The sequence below is a fragment of the Thunnus thynnus genome, chromosome 24 (genome assembly GCF_963924715.1).
Source record: "Thunnus thynnus chromosome 24, fThuThy2.1, whole genome shotgun sequence".
Lineage (NCBI taxonomy): Eukaryota > Metazoa > Chordata > Actinopteri > Scombriformes > Scombridae > Thunnus > Thunnus thynnus.
In genome coordinates, this window is record NC_089540.1 from 6,432,218 (window position 1) to 6,452,855 (window position 20,638).

Below are 20,638 nucleotides of genomic sequence, written 5' to 3' on the forward strand. Positions count from 1 at the left end.
AGGAATAAATGGAAACATAACACTGATAAAAAAAAACCAAACAAAAAAAAAACCCCAATATCCAGAGATTATTGTCTTTGGCTATTTACTGTATGATTTAGCTGACGTTATAAAAAAGCAATGCATTGTCATGCTGCGAGCATGGAAATGAAATATGATGCAACTTTTGTGAGCGTGACAAAGGTGCTAAGTGCCCGTAAGCGTGCCCTCACACTTTAATTGATTTGTTTGTTGATCTATACATGGAGAGTAAGCAAAATGGATTTTCCATCACATTCTAGCAAGCTGGCTACCCGTCATGCAAATAAGGGAGATGCTCCTCCTGCGCCACAGCCATGAAACTAAATCCTGCAGTCACCACATGGCAACGCCTAACTATGTTAATATTGATGAAAACTACAGTATTCCATAGCAAAGTATATCTGAACAACATCTTGAAAAGGTCTAGACGGGAGTGGAGATATTTAGAGGTAGCATACATGGCATAAGTCGCACAGTCTGCACTCCATCCATTAAAATGGTATGTTAGTGAGCGTCTTTCAATAATACATGTATGCATAATGTGCAGAAGCTTCTTAAATGATTTAACATCAAGTCTCACATAATGAGCTTCGTTTACATCCAGGGAATTCCTGGATATCACCAAGAGATTCCCAAATAATAGCTTAGTTTTCCTCACTGTTTAATTCACTGTATGTATTGTGTTGCATATTAGTGTGACAAAACCATATGATCTCACCACTACACTTTTAACTCCTAAATTAGCAATAAATCCAAGGGGAGCAATTACCAAATTTGCATTAATGTGGAGTTCTAGGCTACAATAAGCTTTAGAAGTACTTTGCAGCAGCATATACATGACATTGTAACACATCTCTTTAAAAGCAGCTACAGTTATGTCACCCTTGCAGGTAGATTAAGGGATGAAAAAAAGTCAGGAGAGGTCGTTGTTATGCGATACAAGCAATTAAAACTGACTCTACAAACATAATAAATGAGTGAGCTGACACCTCGAGTGTGACATTATCTGTATTGTTTTAGATTAATAGCATCGACAAACACTTCTCATTTAATTTAACATATCACTTCACTTCTACTCCGCAGTGTGACTTAATAGAAGGCAAAGGAACGAGGGTGACCCAAAGTGTGAAATTAGTAGCAAGACATCTCCTGTCTCTACTCACATGAGAAATGATGGTGTCACTGATCATGATGAATGTACACTATTCTGATGATCCAGCATGTGTATGATGAGATTGATGTGGTAATCTGTGGATAGAATGAGCTCTTATTTTTGTTCCCCTTTGATACTCTGAGAATTTTTTAAATGCCTACCCAAGGCTGCGACACAACCCCCTTTTCTGCATCGGACTTTTTTCTTAAATTATAAAGAAACGTCTCTCCGTCTCTTACGTAAGCTGATATTTTGCATCACTAAGGCTGAACATGCTGTGCGGTGTTTGCTGCAGGATTGGTGATAATCATTACTTCAGTCTTTTTGAAGTGTGTTTCAGAATGATCGATGAGGGAAAATACTGCAAGGTGTTTAACAGAATGCTGATCTTTGTGATATTTTGTTTACCTCTAGGACACACTGTATACTTTGTAGTGTTATGCATTAAGTAGACTTTCTACGTTTAAGCATAATTTACCTCAAAGTGCACTTTTAAACATAATAAGTATTCATACCTGTATCATCCTCCGTGAAATTAGCAGGTTCCTAACATATCCTCTGTGTCTGCTTATCTTTACCACTGAAATGAAACCAGTGTGTACCGTATCTGTCCTGCAAACACTGCTATTTACTTAGAAAAGTGTGCTGGAGCATAAGCTAACAACTACTTGTCCCCTTGGGTATTACCTGGTTCTTATCACATTCTTTTAAATCATTTTCCTTTTTGTTCCCATTAAGATAAACACGTTCTGTATCACCAGCAGTGAGTATGGAATTTTAAAACTTCTGCACAAATCAGCTCTTTTTGGTCCATGGATTTGTTGGACCCCTGCTTGCTTTTAATACAAGTTAAATCAGGTTCAATGAAATGTGCCTCTACTTCAAGCCCAAACTTGATTTACATGTTTCAATGTGCTTACCCATTTTATTTGCTACTGAAAGTTGTAGCAAGTTAAATATATTTTGTATAGCACCAGAAATTACATTCATATTAGACAAATCTGTCAATTTGTTTTAGCAGTATGGAAAGTAAGTGTATGCAGCCTGCAGCTGGCTTGTGAACACACACGAGGACGTGTATGCATGTGCACATGGGTGACACACTGTAGACAGTAACGTGCCAAGAAATGTAGAAATGAGTCAACAAACACAAGGAAAACCAAAGCCAGCTGGCAAGCAAACATGGATGTAAATTAAATGTAGATTATATGTATATTATGTTAGGCCTCAATGGTGAGAAACAGTGGTTAAAAAACATTAAGTTCAAATTAAAAGGTACCCTAGCATAAAATCACTAGGGTACCTTTTAATTTGAACATTTTGCTTTGTAGTGATTTTTGTGCAATCTTTCAATGTTACTTTATGAATGATGAATTGCATAGAAAAGTCCATTTTAAAGAATATAATGTGAAGACCACACTCTGTGAGGCTATACTAGAGCTAAATGCTAATATCAGCATGCTTCAACTTAAGTTTATTTACAGTCCATCACCCAATGAGTCTCTGTACACTTTACAAGCCAATAAACACAAGAGAAAAAAGAAGCCCATGATACTACATGTAAAAGTACACACACATAAACATGCACTCACACACACATACAAAGGTAATAATGTTAATATTACAACACGGTTTAGGTTAGTAATTTTAAAACAGAGATTATACAACCCTAACAAGGTTGGGATAGCTATATGTCAAGGAGGAAAACACACAGTGATTTGGGTTGTCAGCCGGTGAAATAAGGAAAGGTAGTAGAGAGTAAACAGAAAAAAAAGAAGTGATTTCAGCCTGGATTTGAAAGTTGCAACAGAGCTTACCTCCCAAATGTGCAGTGGTAGATTATTCCAGAGAAGAGGAGCTTGGTGGGCAAAGGCTCAACTATTGAAAGTGTTCTTATTGAATCGAGGAACGATTAAGTAACCGGCACCAAGGGAACGTAAAGGACATGATGGAGGATATGGAGCAATAAGGCTGGAGATATATGAGGGAGGCAGTCCATTTAAAGCCTTATAGGTAAGAAAGAGGATTTTGAAATCAGCTCTCGCATGGACTGGTAGCCAGTGCAGAGACATCAGTACCTGGTGTTATACGATTCAATGTTTTAAACCTTGTGAAGACTCTTCTGGACCAGTTGAAGACCTTTTGTTGCTGTCTTAGGTAGGCCAGAGAAAAGTGCGTTAGAGTAGTCTATTCTAGATGTTATAAAGGCATCAATGAGGATTTCAGCTTCTGAATTTGATAAAACAAGGCGTATTTGGGCTATTTACAAAGGTGGAAGAAGGTAGTTTGTATTATATACTTGATATGTAGCTCAGATGTAAAGAGATGGATCAAATACTGTTCCCAGATTCTTAAATGTAGGGGTCAGAGAAATTGTGCAGCCATCAAGATTAATGGCAAAGTCTGCAACATGCAGCAATATAGTCTTGTGTGCATTCATGCCAACATACAACAACAATGCTAAAATGCTGATGTTTAGCAAGGGTACCATGTTCACCATCTTAGTTTTGTGTGTTAGCATGCTAACATTTAGAAGAGAACATTTTAAAGAGTACAGCTGAGGCTAATGGTGATGACATTGGTTTAAGAGGTATTTGTTCACAAATGACAAATTAAAAAAGGACAAAAAATGAGACTTCCAAGAAAACAGTCTAACATACTACTTCCAACATGATATCCATTTAACAGAGATGGAGTGCCAGACTAGTGAAGGCAAAAAATTAAAGAAAATATCTAGTTTTTAAGTACATTTAGTAAATATCCTATGAAATAAGATGTTAAGTATTTGGAAGTATGGGTTTTTAGCAAGGTTAGCTCTGTTGTGGGAATATGTCCGCCTTCAATGGGTCTGTGTTTCTGAGAGCAATGGAAATGTGTTACCAAAGTATCACTCTAAATTGATTTATACTGAATGCTATTTTCTTATTTTGCTGACTGCAGGTCTACCTGCCCATGGTGCTCCATTCTTGAGGTTTTTTTCTTACTTATAATGACACTAAAGTTAATTAATTCTCCTTCGGTTTTTGTTTTAGCCTGCTAGCAATGCCATATGGTAGTGGAATAACTTTGGGAACAATACCGTTTTCCGCGTTGAGCCAGGAGAGATCAATGGATGCGAAAACATTTCAATTCATTTCAAAACTGTTATTTCCATAGTTCTGTATGCTTCCTGATTGTCTCGGTTACTTTTCTCTAACTCCCTGGCCTTCTTCTGCTGTATTTCTTTTTCAGACTGTTTTTCCCCCACCGGAATGACAGTGCAGCACATTACCAAACACAGATTGCATTGATTGCTGGGACTAATTGAAAGGAAAGCATCCCTGGTGCGGAGTGCATCTGCTTGCCTGTGCAGAAATTGGCATCTGTGCCCTACCTCACCTCATCAGGCAAAAGAGCCAAGAAACCTCTCTGTCGTCGACCACTTAACTCAGCGCTCAATCACACTTTGGGAAGACTCCTTTCAGACGAGGCGACAGAGCAGACAGAAGATGTCGAAAAAAGAAGGGGGGAAAAAAAAAAACCTAAGAGAGACCACGAGGGAAATCATCCACGAAGATGGATGGAAATTCAGCAGAGCAATTGATGCACTCCTCCGTTTGGCTGGGACAAGATCTGAGGGACTATGAAACACTTGTCGAGCAGGAAGCAGAAAGAGAACGAGGCCTCTGCTGTTGCTGCCTCCACCACTTTGCATGATTGCTCACTGTGTCTGAATTCTGTGGATTGGCACTGATTGAGGAGCAGCATTTAGCATATTGGGCATTTTGTAGACTTTGTTACAGGCCCACTCGATTCCTAGACAATGGCACGTTGATTAAACATCTGGGTTTTCTCAGTGTTCTCAAATAACAAACAAGAAATCGCAAAGTGCCACTCCCTGAATTCATAACACTCCCAGGGAATATGCGAGGCCACGCCAGCCTCTTTTTGGTCTGATTGAGCAATTTTCCACAGTACTGTTGAATCCTCTGTGTCTAATGAGGTTAAGGATTTTCTGCCTGTCCCCTATTCTCCACCAGGCACAGCTAGAAGAGCCAGTGATCAGATAATCTTTGGCTCAACATGTTTTGAGTCATCCACAGTTTAAAGAAAGGCAATAGGGTGAGGACTTCCTCAGCCTTACAACTGCTTTATCTTTAGTCCGTACTTCTACTACTGAACCAGTTGTTAAGCCCCTGCAGGGATCCATGTGGCTTTATTTTCATGCCCAACACCATCTTAAAGGAAGGAACAATTGGGCACGGGAATTAACACTGTGCAATGTCATGATTTTTAATTCTTTAGATAATAGTGTTGCTACGTCTCTTGCTGTTTAAAGATGTCCTACTTCAGTATTGCTGCTGCTGCTGCTGCTGCTGCTGCTGCTGCTAAGGACGGTCGCGCTCCGTGGCTCATGAACTTAGGCGCTAATTTGTATGCAAATCCCATAATATGCAAAAGTGCTGAATAAATGAATTACAGGCATTCAAACGTGCGTTACTGAGGAATTTGACAGTATCCAAACTGATGCCTTAGGTTTATTAGTCATATGTCTTTTTTATGACTTCTGACAGATGGTTTAGGTGTTGAATAGAACATGAGGTGCTGGTATAGGTGTTTTGGAAAGGTGATGGCACATTTTTTAGGGGACTTAGAGCTCACTTTGACATGTTAGCTAACACAATCTAGCCACAAGCCGTAAAACGTCGCTGCGAGAATGTCAGCATGCCATCAATGTCAGCATAGGGCACAGAGAGTGTGTGTCGAATGCTGAGGACAGGGAAGAGTGTGTCCATCCAGTCTTTATACGGAAAATCCTCCGGAGCAGTGAGCTGTAGCCAGAAGGTGAAGGCAGATAAATCGAATTAAGAATGTAATGACTATAACTGAAACCAAATACAACATGGCACCCTGTTGTTTTTATGAATTTAGGTGAATTGGCTTGAATGAAGGGAATTTATAATTAGTGCAGGTTTTACTTAACTTACATATGTTTTATTATTGCACAGACGTAATTTGTACTACAAATATACTATATGTATTTGTGTCAGTATACCGGAAGTGGGCAGTGCCCGCACCTGAAGATGTTGTTGTTTCTGTTACTTTATTATTTAATTGCACTCACACTCTTCTAAATAGATTGAAAAAGCTCTCATAGCCATTTGAATGCACTTTTGAGGCAGTCCCTAACTTCGTCAATTTCCCGTTTACTGTCAAGTCGCACCGAGGCTTCAATATCTGACACCTGTGTGACACTAACACCTGTGCAACCTTTATCCTGCACTACACAACCTAGCAGGTGAAAACGGTTGTTATTGATAGGATGAACCTTGCAGAATACTGAACTCAGAACTCCTGTATCTAACCTACACGTCCATGCTTTTAGCCTATTTCTTCCCATTTTAGCTAATCTGTAGCATGGAAAGTCATAATGCAGAAAACAAGGGAATCTGAATCCGATGATTATGTGCAATAATCTGTCGAAAAAGGGGCTTTTTAATGTGATTTCTAAACTGATTTATGGACGTTTATCCTGCCGCCGCTGTCAAGAATGAGTTCTGCCGATTTTAGCCGCGTGTATGATGCCTGTGTGTTTCAATTTGACTGTGTTATGACTCTGAGTAGAAGTGGTGTGACATTTGTGGCGAATTGTGTCGATTGGGTGACAAAAAAATAATAATTGAATGCTATTTATATCTGTTCCGAGCGCATTATCTCTTCATACCCGATTAAAGTATTTGTATTTTTTCACATCCCTATTTCGCAGGCCATTAAGCGCTGCCACCAACTCGCTTGAAGTAAACTAGGTATTGACCTTTACTGACCATTTGCAATTTCACGGGTGTCCCGGCAGCAAGTTGCGGGCAGCTCAGCAAGATTTAATGATACCGGGGGAAAGGTGACAATTGGCGAGAAGGTGTCTCCAGCCTGGACAGCTATGGACCCCTTGAGACTGTCTAGATGAGTCAATTCTTCATTTCTACAGCCGGGAGAAAGGAGAGGATAATTGCTCTGTTCTCATGGATGCTTCAAATTGCTTTGAGAGATGGAGGACAGTCATAAAGCCAGAAGTAACTAACCACCTTGACTCTGACAAACGCCTGGAGTCACAGTCGGAACATGTTGTTTTTTTGTTGATTATGCAGTACTAACCCCTGACTGACCCCGTTATGCGCTACATTTGTAGTGCATACAGTGTTTATCACTCAGAAAAGGTGTTTTTCACATGCATTTTAACAAGTGCTCCTCAATAAACAGCCGAAGGTTATTTGTATATGTTGAAGCTGCTGTTTTGTAGTCAAGTGATTCTCTGTTGTCACGTCAAACCTAATGTTTGCTTCAATAATTGTCTGTCTTCTTTAGAATTATGTGAAGGAAGAGACTCAGGCAAAAAGCTTTTTGTTCAAACACCGGCAAAAAACAAAGTGAAACTTGTTGAATCACCTCACAGAGTGCATTAAAAACAAAAAAAAAACCCTTCATCGCACACTACAAAATGCAGTCTCACACATCAAAAAGCTTTATTCAAACACTTCCCATTATTACTGTTTGTCCTAGAGTCATACTAGAGGACATAAAAACTATACTGGTGAAAGAAAAATGTTACAAAACACTCTTTTTAGTAAATAAAATAAAATCATTGAACAAAAAAACAAAAAAAACAGAATATGCACTGTACTATACCAGCTGTGCAGGTTTTAACAGATTTCTCTCAATCTGTGAATGTGATGGGGAAACAAGGAAATGACACTATAATGTAATCTGCATTTCATAATGAGGAAGAATATGCAACCACATCTGTTTGCAGTATGTTGAACGAAAAGGGCAAAATAAACCAAATATTGCAAGCAAATGCTACCATGCGTGCATTATAGTACCACCACGCCACGCCAGAGTAGGCTGGAAAATCGTTTTTTTTTTTTTTTTTGGATCCAAGATCACTGAGAGGCTTGAAAAAGATACACAAGACACACACAAACACACTGATCCCCATCATTTCACTGCTATACCCTTGTGCAAAGAAAGCAAGTTGATCTTGCTCAGAGGAAGACAATCTGTGTCCTGTAGTCGGTTTAGTGTCAAGAAGGATTGTGTAGAAGAGGAGTTTACATACTCAGCAAAAAGTAAAGGTCAGAAAAGGAAGCTCATTGTTTGTAATAGTGACATGTTTTTTAGCCAGCTGTGACAGATCTGGTTTAAAGAAAACTGGATAACACTGAAGAGGAGTGACATTAGTATTAAAAAAAATGACAGGCCTAATTAAAGAATTGGAGAGTAGTTTTTGGCTGGGACACCTCAACACTGGACAGAAATAAAAAAAAAAGCAGTCTTACATCTATTTTGGGTTTCACACTTTAAATAACCTCCTTTTGTTCTGAGCTTTTAGGATCCCTGACATGTTATGGAAATAACCATGTATTTTTTATTATTATGATGCTGTCAAATAAGACAGATGTGTGATTTCATTTAAGTTACATAAACTGTAAAATACGGCCTCCTCCCATTCTATCAGTTAGTCAGCACATCCCACACACACAGCGAATCAATCCTTCATCGTAAGTGTTCTTACCTTCAACATTGTGTCCTGCTCAGAATACTCAACTGTCAGAAACAAGGCCAAACTCTCCATAATAGTCAGACTTGGCAGCGCAGAACAACACTAGTTAGCTTATCACTATGACAAAGCATTTGAAGAAGTGACAGACAGAATCTTAGAGGATTCACGTCATCCTCTGAATCATCACTTTCAGCTCCTGCCTTCAGGGAGACAGTAGAGAGTCCCCCGAGCAAAGAAAAATATCTGTAAAAAAGCAGCATGATACGCGCCACATATCAAAACCTGTAATTAATGGAAATCCCAATATTGTTTTGAATCCCCTGCACCTGGCACTTAACTTATTAATGTGTTTTTTTAGCAATTTATTCCTTGCTTTTTTTACAAAGATGCATCTAATATACTGATGTGGATTGTCATGTAAGCTTAAGATGATCAATAAAGTTGTTTCGATTCGATCTTTATGTCAGAGTCAGCCAGTAATTGCTATTCGTCGTGACACATGTAATGCTTTTAATTACAGTTTAACCTCTTACTCTCTTGAATTAATGCTTTGAATATTCAATAAATGTTTGGGTTTTTTTTACTTCCCGGAGGAACAGGTAAGGTAAAAGCAAGGTTTACTTGATGTAAATACTCAGCATTTATATCTGTCTGGAATGACAGGAGATAATAATGATTACAGACTGGCAACAGAGCAAGAAAGGTTATGAATTAGCTTCTGTTATGACAAAAAATAGCCTTTCACCTAATGTTAATTTTGATATATTTTGTTTTTTTTTGTGTGAACTTCAAGAATAAGGTTGACTATGTTTTATATTATTTTATATTTTATGCAATATTCCATATTTTTCTTACTGCCAGTCTCATAAAAATCAGCAATGATCCTGCTAACAAGTATAGTCTGTGTAGCTGAAGCCTGATATACTTTATCTTATTCATCTGTGGCGTGGAGCTCCACTGTTATCCTACAGCTACTAAAAACACATCAATGAGCCACTATCACTGGATGACATGTTCCTTTATCATGATGAACATGGGCAATGTAGTTTATTTGGAGTCAATCACACATAAACCATCCTGCTGCTGTAAATACTCAATAGTCTGTGGTTGAAAATAGTCCTCAGTAATGTTCTGACTAATATTAATGTAGGCTTTTTTTTTTTTTGTAATTAGGTTGATGCTTTTGGATTTAAGGCTTTTATTGTTAGTTTTATGTTGTTCTTGTCCTTCTTTATGTTTCTTTGTCTTTTAACATCTTGGATCATGTTTGAAAGAAGTGTTTTCACATTAAAATGCCATCCCTTGGATTTAGTTTTTGTGTCTGTAATCTATAAATAAAATCATATCACTTAAAACACCGGTGAACCATTTTTTGACAATGTCACAAACAGAGTAGGGAAGTCGATAAATATTGACTGATACACTAGCACATTGTTGGTTTTGCTCTTTTAATGGGATTTTTTTTAACAATGATACAAATACAGAAAAAAAACACAATCTTATCAATCACTAAAAATGTCTCAGACTTTAAAACTCTATTTTTACTTTTACTTTCAAATCACTTCAACTCAGGTTTAACTTATTTAACTAAATCCCAAGTTAATGGTCATTATATACGCTACATGTTGGAGCCGCTCACGCTTTACTTTCTGTAAATATTCTAGTAACCCGAGCGCGGAACTTTTTGCAAGCTGACTCTCTTATCCATCCATAATGTATCACATCCTGAAAATGAAGCCCACAAGATTTCCTCTAACAGTGTCTGTGAGCTTTTACAAAAGAGAAGCTTTTTAGGCTCCGGGTTGAGAAGAGGAGCGCACGTTTTCATGAGAAATGTATTCTGATGACCTGGGATACAAAATGGATTCTCCTTGTTGTTGTTGTTGGTGTTGGTGTTGCATGCTTCACAGTCATGCTTTGAGTAATCACCATCTTAAAATCTGTGCTGCTTTTTTTTTTCCTACTATTTAGCAAGTCTACAAAGTCACACATTGTGTTGCACTGCTTTTATCCACAATAGCATCCACATGAGTGCTTCCACGGTTTCTTTTGGGTAGTTGCACACAAATAAACACACACACACACAAGCCCACATATGATCAATCAAGCACGCACAATCCCTAACATGCGCACGAATATGACTACACACCCCTCACTCACTCACACGCGCACACTCACATGCACTCCTTGTCTAGTTGGGAGCGCCGTGGAACAGAGCCTTTAGCGAGCGACAGCGGTAAGTGATGGATGCTGCGGTGTTGACAGGAGGAGTAATTATGCTTTGTCCCATGGTTCCCGGTATGGGGGCCACCCATCACTCTCCATTACGCCTCTGTGTTGTGGCAGCCTTCCACTTTGTTTAGCAAATGAAATGCTTTTCCACCTGAGTGCTCTGGGGGAAATAAAAAGAGGCGTGGTCGGGGTGCATGTCATGGGATAGAGGAGAACAGGGGTGAGCACAAGCACCGACAACACCCACGGTTTTTGTATAGCGGCGCCTGTGTGTGTGTGTGTGGGGAGGGAGGGAGGAGGAAAACAGATCTGAAACTGTGTATTTTGGAAAACATCTGTATCCGATTGTGAAGGGATCTGCGAGGGCTGCACAGCAATCATTTCAAATCCCATATACCAACGCTTTTGACCGTGATTTTTTTTTTTTTTTTTGAGTGTCTTTCATCTTATGTTTGCAATTCGACATGTTGCTTTTATTTCTGAGACATCAAACAAAAGAAGAGATGAGGGGGGGAGAAAAAAAAAAAAGTAATGGAACAATAGTGTTGCTTCAATCATGCGAGCATGTGTTACTGGATTAAAAAAAAAGTCCCCATGCCCTCTGTGGAGTGGTGGAGACAATGCAATTTCTGTCACATTGCAAATGAAAAAAGCGGCAATTACTGACATTGCCTCTGAAATTAACTCAAAAATGAAGAGAAAGAATCAAGAGAAGTCATTTAGTTTTGAGAGGGACTTTCAATGCAGCGAGTAGAATATTACTCGGAAGAAAATATAAGTCTGTTTGTGCTGTAATTCCTGTAAAAAATGTGTGTGTGTGTGTTTTTTCCTCATTCAGCTCGGGTTAGCTTAATAAGATTTCCGCCACCTGGCTCCTGAAGGTATTATGAGCAAATGATTGGCAGAAGTCATTATCGATATCAATCATCATTTGCCTCAGCACATTAAGACCATGTGTATAATCAAGCCTCCGGCCAAGGTCAAAATTATGAAATCATTATGATCTTTTCCATCTAAGTGACAAGACTAATCACCGCACCTCGCAACTATTACGCCGCGTGTGCCATGCGTGAGCCCTTATCTGTGCACCGGTGCGCTTGTGTATGTGTGTGGCCACGCCGTGTGAGCAAAGTTGCACTTGTACAGTGATTAATCCTTGCTGTCGGGGGTTAATAAGAGTAATTTGGCCGCACGTAATGGCTCCAACTTCCTCAAGTTTAATGGCGTTATGATTTTATTATGCAGCTTGTTTCTCCCAAGCTTGTTAGAGGGATGAAGGAGCTGTGTAGGTCGAGGAGACACACAAGACCGGAGTGGGGCTATATTTAGCTCGGAGGAGTCTTTTTTTTTTTTTTTTTTTTGTCATTGAGTGAGAAAAGTTTGCGATGTTCTTGATGCAAATAGCCTCATTTCCTCACTCTCTGCTCCACTAACCGACTAAATCCACAAGATGCAGGAAAGCCTCAAGACCTAGTTAGAGTAGGTGAACGCCGGAATAAATTTCAATATGAATGGTTCCATTAAGTCCATTTTCGACAGGCTGAGCATAATATTATTTAGATGCGTGGCTGTGAGATGATAACAGAGGGAGGAAAAAGCACCGGGGCGTCCTAATATAGGAAGCGATTGGTATTTGGTCTGACTTAATAGCGTTTACTCTTCGGAAGAGGGAGGTTGAAGAATCATTTTGACGAGATTATTTCCTGATTGGTGTCGGCTTCACATCGGCTCGTCAGACTCATAACACATACAGCACTGCAAGATAAATACGTCTCTACCCATAAACTGTGATATGCACGACACAAAGGGGAAAAAAAAAAAAAGTTTTAATTTCAGTTGTCTCTTAAATAAATCACTCAAGCACTTTTGAGGCAAGGGCGAGTTCAAGCACGGCAGCCGGAGACCAAATTCGGAGCTTTCTTTGGAAGGTTGTGCAAACTCCCCCGTAAGCACTTCTGGCTGGTTTCACCTCTGCTCAGGTTGAAGGTGGACGGCGCTCTGCTGGACTGTATGGTTCTTTTGGAGCTGAATACTTTCAATGTGTTGGTGTCAAGCCTACCAAATGAGAGGACACACTTAAAATCTGTTTCAGTTTTTAAATTTTCACAAGTTTTTAACATATTAACTTTTAGTATTATCATCCTGCGCCATACTTCAATTTTATGGATAACACCTTGTTAGTGTTGCATGCTATTTTTAGAGTGTTTTATGTTATTTTATTTCTTTTTTTTTGTAATTGCATGTCCAGAGGTTTCTCTTTTGTTTGTTTTTTTGAGAATATTTGGTCTGTTGTATTATGTTTGTGTTGTTTTTTTTGCTTTTTCTGGTATATAATTAAAGCATGACATAGGCTGACAACGTATGCTTTATTTTGTCTAGTGTTGCCGAAAATGTTTATGTAGCTTTTATAGTGCATAATGGCTCTAGCTTCATATTTAGTGCAAGTGCATGAGTGTGATTTTCTCATCTACCTCTCAGCAAAAAAAGCAACAAAAAAAAAAGCACGAGGTCACACTGTATACACTCTTCTAATCAGTTTATTAGCAGGATAAAAGTCTGTAAACAGATGATTATAACGTCTTTCATATCCAACAAGCTCAAGGTCCAATTAAATTAGACTGGACATGCCATTGATTGCTATCCTTGATGATTAGTTAATTTTCTAAAGTCTTCTTCTCATTGAGCATGAGTGCTTCTTATTTCACGGAGTATAACGCTGAAAGCTGCTCAATAAACCTTCAACCATTATTACAGCATTTTACACTGACGGTTACTGGAGGTCTTCTTATCTGTTTTTAAACGCATTACAGTGAAAAAAGCCTATTTAACAGCTGCTACTCAACGGGGCGGATTAATCAGACAGATAAAATAGCAACTTGCAGTCTTAGTTGCTACAGAAACACCTGTTGTGTCAACATTACCGCTAACTGAACTGAAGCTGAAAAACTACTCACTCCGTCGGCGGCAGGAGAAGACAGACATATCAGTCACACGGTGTAAGCAGCAAGTGAACCGTTTCAGTTGAGTCTGGACTTCTAAACAGTGGACAGGTCAGTGGAAGCAGTCAAAAAGTGTGTTTAAAGGAAATGTTTCCCCCTGCTTGGGAATCCACAGTCTACTGCCCATCCTGTTCATGATCTTTTCTCTTTTATTTGTTGCACCATCAAGTCGTCCGGCTGGTCAAACCACTGGGTAAACATCTGTAATGTCAACTTGTTTTTTTTTTCTATAGTGAGTGAAAAACTGACAGTCAGTGCAGGAAGTCATTTTGTACAGTTCATGAAAAAACAACAGAAAAAACTGTGTCCTGTTTCCTCAGCTTCACCTGTAGTCTCCAGGCTACTGTGTGTGTGTGTGTGTGTGTGAGTAAATGTCTATCTGTCAGACGCCTGTGTGTGGCAATTGTGACACCTGAGATTTCACTATGTGTCCTGTCGAAATCCACCAAGCCGTTGGCATTTTAACAGGCCTGTAAGTTACGCGGGAAGACAGTAAGGAAGAAAAATAGTGTTAATGTCGCTGGAACAGCTGTATAACAAACAAAAGCTTCTAAAGCTGTCAGAGTTGTTAATGCCAGGTGAGCTCCATCCTTTATGTTTCTCTTATAAAGTAATCATGAAATGCCTTGTACATATCAATGCCATTTAAGTCCCCTGAAATAAACATTTTATGAGCAAAACCAATCGGATTAGCTAAGATAAAATGCTGTTTTCCAATATACACTAACTAGTAGCTAACAAATAAGATCAGATGGTAAAGATGGAGCTCTGATCCACTCATAAAACAGAACTTGTATTTACTACTATTTTATTCTTGCATCACAGTGGTAGTTAAGTATTCTGCTGAACTTCCATCATAACTACCTTATATCATGCTAATACCATAATATATTCAATACACTAATACAAGCATGTTGACATTAATTAAAACAGAAAACGAGGCATATGTGAGGTGGACATCCATCGATTCCATTGCAACTTTTGAAAAATAATGCCTAAAATAAATAAAATGTTTCTCTATGGCTTTATCACTGTATATGGAAATAGATTGTATTTACATAGCGCCTTTCTAGTCTTCCCACCACTCCAAGTGTTTTTATACTACATGCCACATTCACCCATTCACACACACATTCATACACTGATGGCAGAGGCTGCCATGCGAGGTGCCAACCTGCTCATCAGGAGGAGTTTCTAATCATTCACACACACACACACACACACACACTCACACACCGCTGGCACAGCCTTCGGGAGTAATTTGGGGTTCAGTATCTTGCCCAAGGACACTTCCACATGCAGACTGGAGGGATCAAACCTCCGATCTTCCGATTAGTGGTCGATTCGCTCTACCTCCTGAGCCACAGCCGCCCGTGTCTTTGTGTTGAAGCTTGTGCACACTGCCCGCATTTTTTTGTTCACTTAGTAGGGATTCAGACCAAAGCCTTGTGTTGTTTCCAGTGTGAGAGTAAAATTCAGGCCAGCAAAAAACAACTTATGGTTACATTTAAACCTAACCAGACCTTTACCACAGCGTTGTCACACCATGAAACATCATTATGTAATAAAATGGTCCCATGGGTCGTTCTTCTTCCTCTAGAGGGCGCTGAAAACACTCATATATGTTGTGTTGGGAGTCATTGGAAATGATCTATTCTGTCATTTTGGTATGAGGATGTGTTGGTTGTTTCAGGTACAAATGAGACAATGAAATACAACACAGGAGGTCCAGTTTGAGCAATGGATCCAAACTTTTAAAGGCTAATAAGATGCCAAAACATATATTGCCATTTAAGCAACACACCATTTTTCCAGCGTAACCATATTATTGTATGTACTCAAAACAGCTACAACAGTATGTAATTTGAACCGAGAGCTAGCATGCTAAAGCCCGGTATGGCAAGCTGACAGTCAGGTCCGGTAATAACCTAATCAGCATAACTTTAGGATGCCTAAATAGTCTGATGTTGCTTAGCCAGAAAGAAAATGGTGGCTCTGCTGAAGTGTAACGCGACCAGAGAATTTCTGCCTCCAGACCAGCTCAGGCTCATTTGTCTCGCTAAACCTCCTTTTGGCATATTTTGGATACATGGTTGCTTAAATGCCAGAGTATAAATTGTGATTCACTTCATACCCGAGTTAGAATGGGCAAGTAAACTAAGCTTAAAGCATTTTCTTTGCTAGACTGGAGGCTTTTTAAGCTGATTTTAAAAACCTCTGCTGGCCTGCTTGGCCATTCATTACACATGTCTCAACTACTGGGCCAAGTCTTTTTGATATGGGGTAGTGGGCAGGGCACCTGCTTCCAGTGCAGGGAGGCAGCACAGCCTTTCTCCATGCCTGAGTCAGTGATTATGCAGGCCTCTTCTACACTACACATCCCTGCCGTCTGTCTGATAATTTTAGCTTAGATACTAGCCTCCATCCTGCTGCATAAACACCCAGATACAGACAGACAGACAGACACAGTAGAGGCTGCGCTGACAGACAGATACAATACAAACGAACACGCAGGCTGGCCTGGTATAGGTTCCGTGCATTCACAGGTTTTTGCCTCACACCCCGCTGCACAGTGTGCCATGTAACTCAGGTGTGTATCAGTGTGTGTGTGTGTGTGTGTGTACATGTGCAAAGATATCCCCCCTCTAGGCTCTGGTTGGCTCAGTGCTCTGATAATGCTGGAGACAGACCAAGGGCACCTCTCCCTCTCTGTACCAATCATTCGGGTATGTTAAGTTCACAGGAGCAAAACGTTTCCCGGGTAAAAAATATATATACATATATATATATATATATATTTATATATATATCCCACTGTGTAGGAAATGTTATCATAGAAATATGCACTCCAAAAGCTTTGGCACATACCCCGGAAAGACACGCAGTCAGAGCTGAGAGTGTGTCCTCTTCCCTCATGGGCATCTTGTGAAGTGAAATCCATTTTACACTTGCGCAGGTCAAAACCCCTAAAAGAGCAGAATGTAGATTACTGTATCAACTTTTGCCTTTAACAACAGTTTAAAGCTTACAGTTGGCATGTGTCATCGTAAAATACTTAATCCCTCTAATTACGCTTTAGCTACTTTTTACAGAGCCAAAACAAATTATATTATAGTTAATGAGAAGTTGAATAGAACTGAGAGGCAAAGAAAGCATGTTGTAATTTAAAAAAAAAACAAAAAAAAAAACACACAAAAAAAGTCAATCCACAGCAAAAAACCAGCATATTCTATGGACTGAATATAGACCTGGCGCCTGTTTGTGTGATAAAACATGACAGTGAAGTCGACCTGTTAGAATTTGTCGCCTGCAGTGATTCTACATAATTCATACGTACAGCAGAATCCGTTGAGACACAATCACACGTTTCTTTACTCATCATCGGGATCATTGATGATTCTCTTGGTCTTAAATAAGGTCCTTAGACAGTCAAGGCACACATGCACACACACGCAGAGTTAATATTGACTGAAAATGATGCCCATAGGCTGGGTGGAATTGAGTGCAGATGCTAACAATTCATCACATGTCAGATTTGCTCCCTTGGCCTGACAGTCAGAGCATGCTGTTGATAACACACACAGACTGTAACATACACACACCTGCACTTGTACATGTACTTAAATTACCTGATCGAGTGAAGGTGAATTAATCTGCCTCAGCACAGACGTGTGGCATTTGAAAATGTATTTCAAGTATCATATGGCTCTTACAAACACTATATAGAGCTAATAATAACAATTGCAGACTTATAATAATCATCACTCTTATGGGACTGGTAGTAAGGACACAAGTGCAGGCAGGTGTGGAAATAGATGACAGCCAAATTCATTCAGAAAACAGAACAGAAGCTACACAGACACTCAAGGCTGAATGTATGGGTCCTTCCTCTAGCTGCCATCTGGCTAACATCGCTAACAGCACAGCCAGCATTACTGTGGCCCATCTTAGGTAGTCTCTCCTTGCTGCTCCCCTTCTCCATCCTCTTCTTTCATTCTTCTCACACTCTCTCTCTCAGTGCCGTCATCCACTTCCTCATTTTCTTTTTCTTTTTTTTTTTTTTTACCCTGCATTAAAACGCATCCTGTCTTCATCTAATTATCTAACATCTGATAAGTGTGGTCATTTTGGAAATTATTGCTCCGTTAATAAGATTTGAAGCCTTATAGTAGCTTTGATGTCTGCTGTGTGGGCTTTGATTGACAGTTGGCTCACCTGCTGCTCTCCCAGCTCCAGGACTCACACTGAGCCAGACTATTGTCTCAGTATTTTATGAAGTTTAATAATACTTGATTACAGTACATGCCCTGTTAACACAATCTAGCTACAGATCTAGCTAAACATTCGGCCAAGTGTGCACCACTTGGTAGAAATATTTTGGCCACTTGGGGGCAGCAGAAACAAGCTCCCAACATCAAACTGACATATTATCACCTTTTAAGTTGATATGGTGAATTTGATGATGTCATGATTCAGTCCACCTTAAGAATGTACATCTAATATTCATTCTAGTTTTGGCTCTGTTTTTAGTCTCTACCTACTCCTAATGGAAATATATGACGCTTCAGCTGCTAAATGCTCCACTATTTTCACCAGCATGTTGGTAACTTGCTGCTTGGCAGGGCGAGTATGGCTTCTTAGAGACTTTTCACTGAAAACAGCTGGCTGCTGTGTCTGGAAACGGTTGATGAGAGCAATGAAGCTGAACCAAAACGGCAAAGTTGTGGGCTGGAAAGCCAAAACGATGAGCTAATAGATGCTATACAACCCTGAGGGAAACCACAGAGTCCAGTGATGATCCTCAGTATAGATAGATAGATCTATATACAGTATAAAAATGTTGATTATAGCCACAAACTACAGTAGTTTCACTGCTTTCAGATCGAGTTTAAAACCACAACAATGAGGCGTATTTCTGCTCCTGCTTTGCTGAAACCAGCCTCCAGCCATCTGTCAAATTTCTAGTAGTAACTCAACCTTGTGGTTCACAGTGTCAAATGTATTGTAGAGACTGATGGAGGCTGCCAACTTCTAGGAACTGATCTCATTTATTTAATATAATAGTATTTGCTAAATTAATGTGATAATTTGTTGAGGTTACAGTGCTGCATGCATCCTCGCTGAAACACAGTGCATCATCCGGCCTTGTGGTCGTGCACTGTATTCTGCAATAAATGAGTCTTAAGAGCTTCAAGCATAAATATGAAATTTGCATTGATTGTTTTGGCTTCCCTATTGTACACAGCTGGACTACAGGACAGACATTACAAAGGAGTGCAGCGACACGTAGCCAATATTAAGTTTTGGAAGTAGCTACCCCAACTCTAGTCTGCTCAACCATCTGTTCTCCTAAGTTAAGCTTATCACAACTAAGACTCACGGGATCAAAGACTCGCTCTCCATTTTGATTGCCAATTGTGTCAATCAATTTTGATGATATACTTTTTTTATTTTGGTTTTTGATGGCCATCTGCCGCACTAGAAACGTGTCAGCATTCATTTAACACCACCGCGGATTCTGATCATTTACTTTTATGCAGAATGCACTTTCTCCTTCACACAGAGGTGAGGCTTGGCCCCGATCCATCCTGATTCAGAAGGGTAATGAGGTTTATGTTTCACCGTGATGTCAGTCAGTGGGGGGTCCAACTAATGAGTCAGACCACCACTGCATTAGTCTCTCTCCATGTAAAATTCACGTTGAAGGTATGCCTTAAAACAGCATGAGAAATGCATGAGTCTTTGATCAGGCAGTTACCCAATGATATTCAATACTTTAGTGTGGGAGAACACATGGTGCTGCCACTTTAGTAATACATGAAGTCATTAGTTGCTACAAGTTGATATTTTGTGCCCAAAAGGCTCTTTGTTGCTGTGGGTCCAATTAAGATTATTTAGATCACTTGGTTCTGGGCTTTAGAAGGTAACCTCAGTTCACTGAATCCAAGGACACAAACACACAATGGCAAATAGACACCAGCACACAAATGGACACATGAGCTCATTCTCATGTTTTTATTCAGTGACTCATTTACATTCACACTTTTCAGCCACACATGCAGCGTAGCTCTAGGGATGGCGATATCAGCTGGTCGGTCCACCGCTTCAAGACTAAAATATCTCCACAGCTATTGGATGGATTGCCATGAAAGTTAGTACAGAAATTCACTGTCTCCAAAGGATTGCACCTATTGACTTTAGTGATCCCCTGACTTATCCTCTAGTGCTACCATGAAGTTAAAATTTTAGGTTTTTTTAGTTAAATGTCTAGACAACAACTGAATGACTGAACGAATTGAATTGATTATCCAATCATATTGTGATGTGTTGTAAGGCTATTTCATTTATGTAAATTGTTTGTCATTATTTGACCTTGAAGATGGCCTAACAGCCTGCAACCTACTACCATTTTAGGCTATATAATATTTTTTATAAACATAATTTCAAACATGAAATAGCCATTCTTCTAATAATCATTTCTTGTCCTGATCCACTCAGTTATATACTGTTCTTGATGCATTCTTTGTTTTCATAGCACTTTCAATCTAACTAATCTAGACTAGTGCAGATGGCTGTTTCTTGACTTAATCCCCCCCTCCGGTTATATATCTAATATAACATAGCCAGGCACCCATTGTGAGGACCATAAATATTTCTTATCCAATGTTTTGAAGAAAAATATGTGCAATATCTGGA

At 39.5% G+C, this 20,638-nt stretch overlaps 1 long non-coding RNA gene across 3 annotated transcripts in view; it reads right to left on the reverse strand.

Moving 5' to 3' along the window:
- LOC137177218 (uncharacterized) overlaps nucleotides 1-20,638 on the reverse strand; it is a 281,510-nt gene that overhangs the window by 107,940 nt on the left and 152,932 nt on the right. For all 3 annotated transcript variants that reach the window (XR_010926015.1, XR_010926014.1, XR_010926016.1), the window contains one exon: nucleotides 16,811-16,908. This is a non-coding gene — a long non-coding RNA (uncharacterized lncRNA). The remainder of the gene's footprint in view (nucleotides 1-16,810; nucleotides 16,909-20,638) is intronic.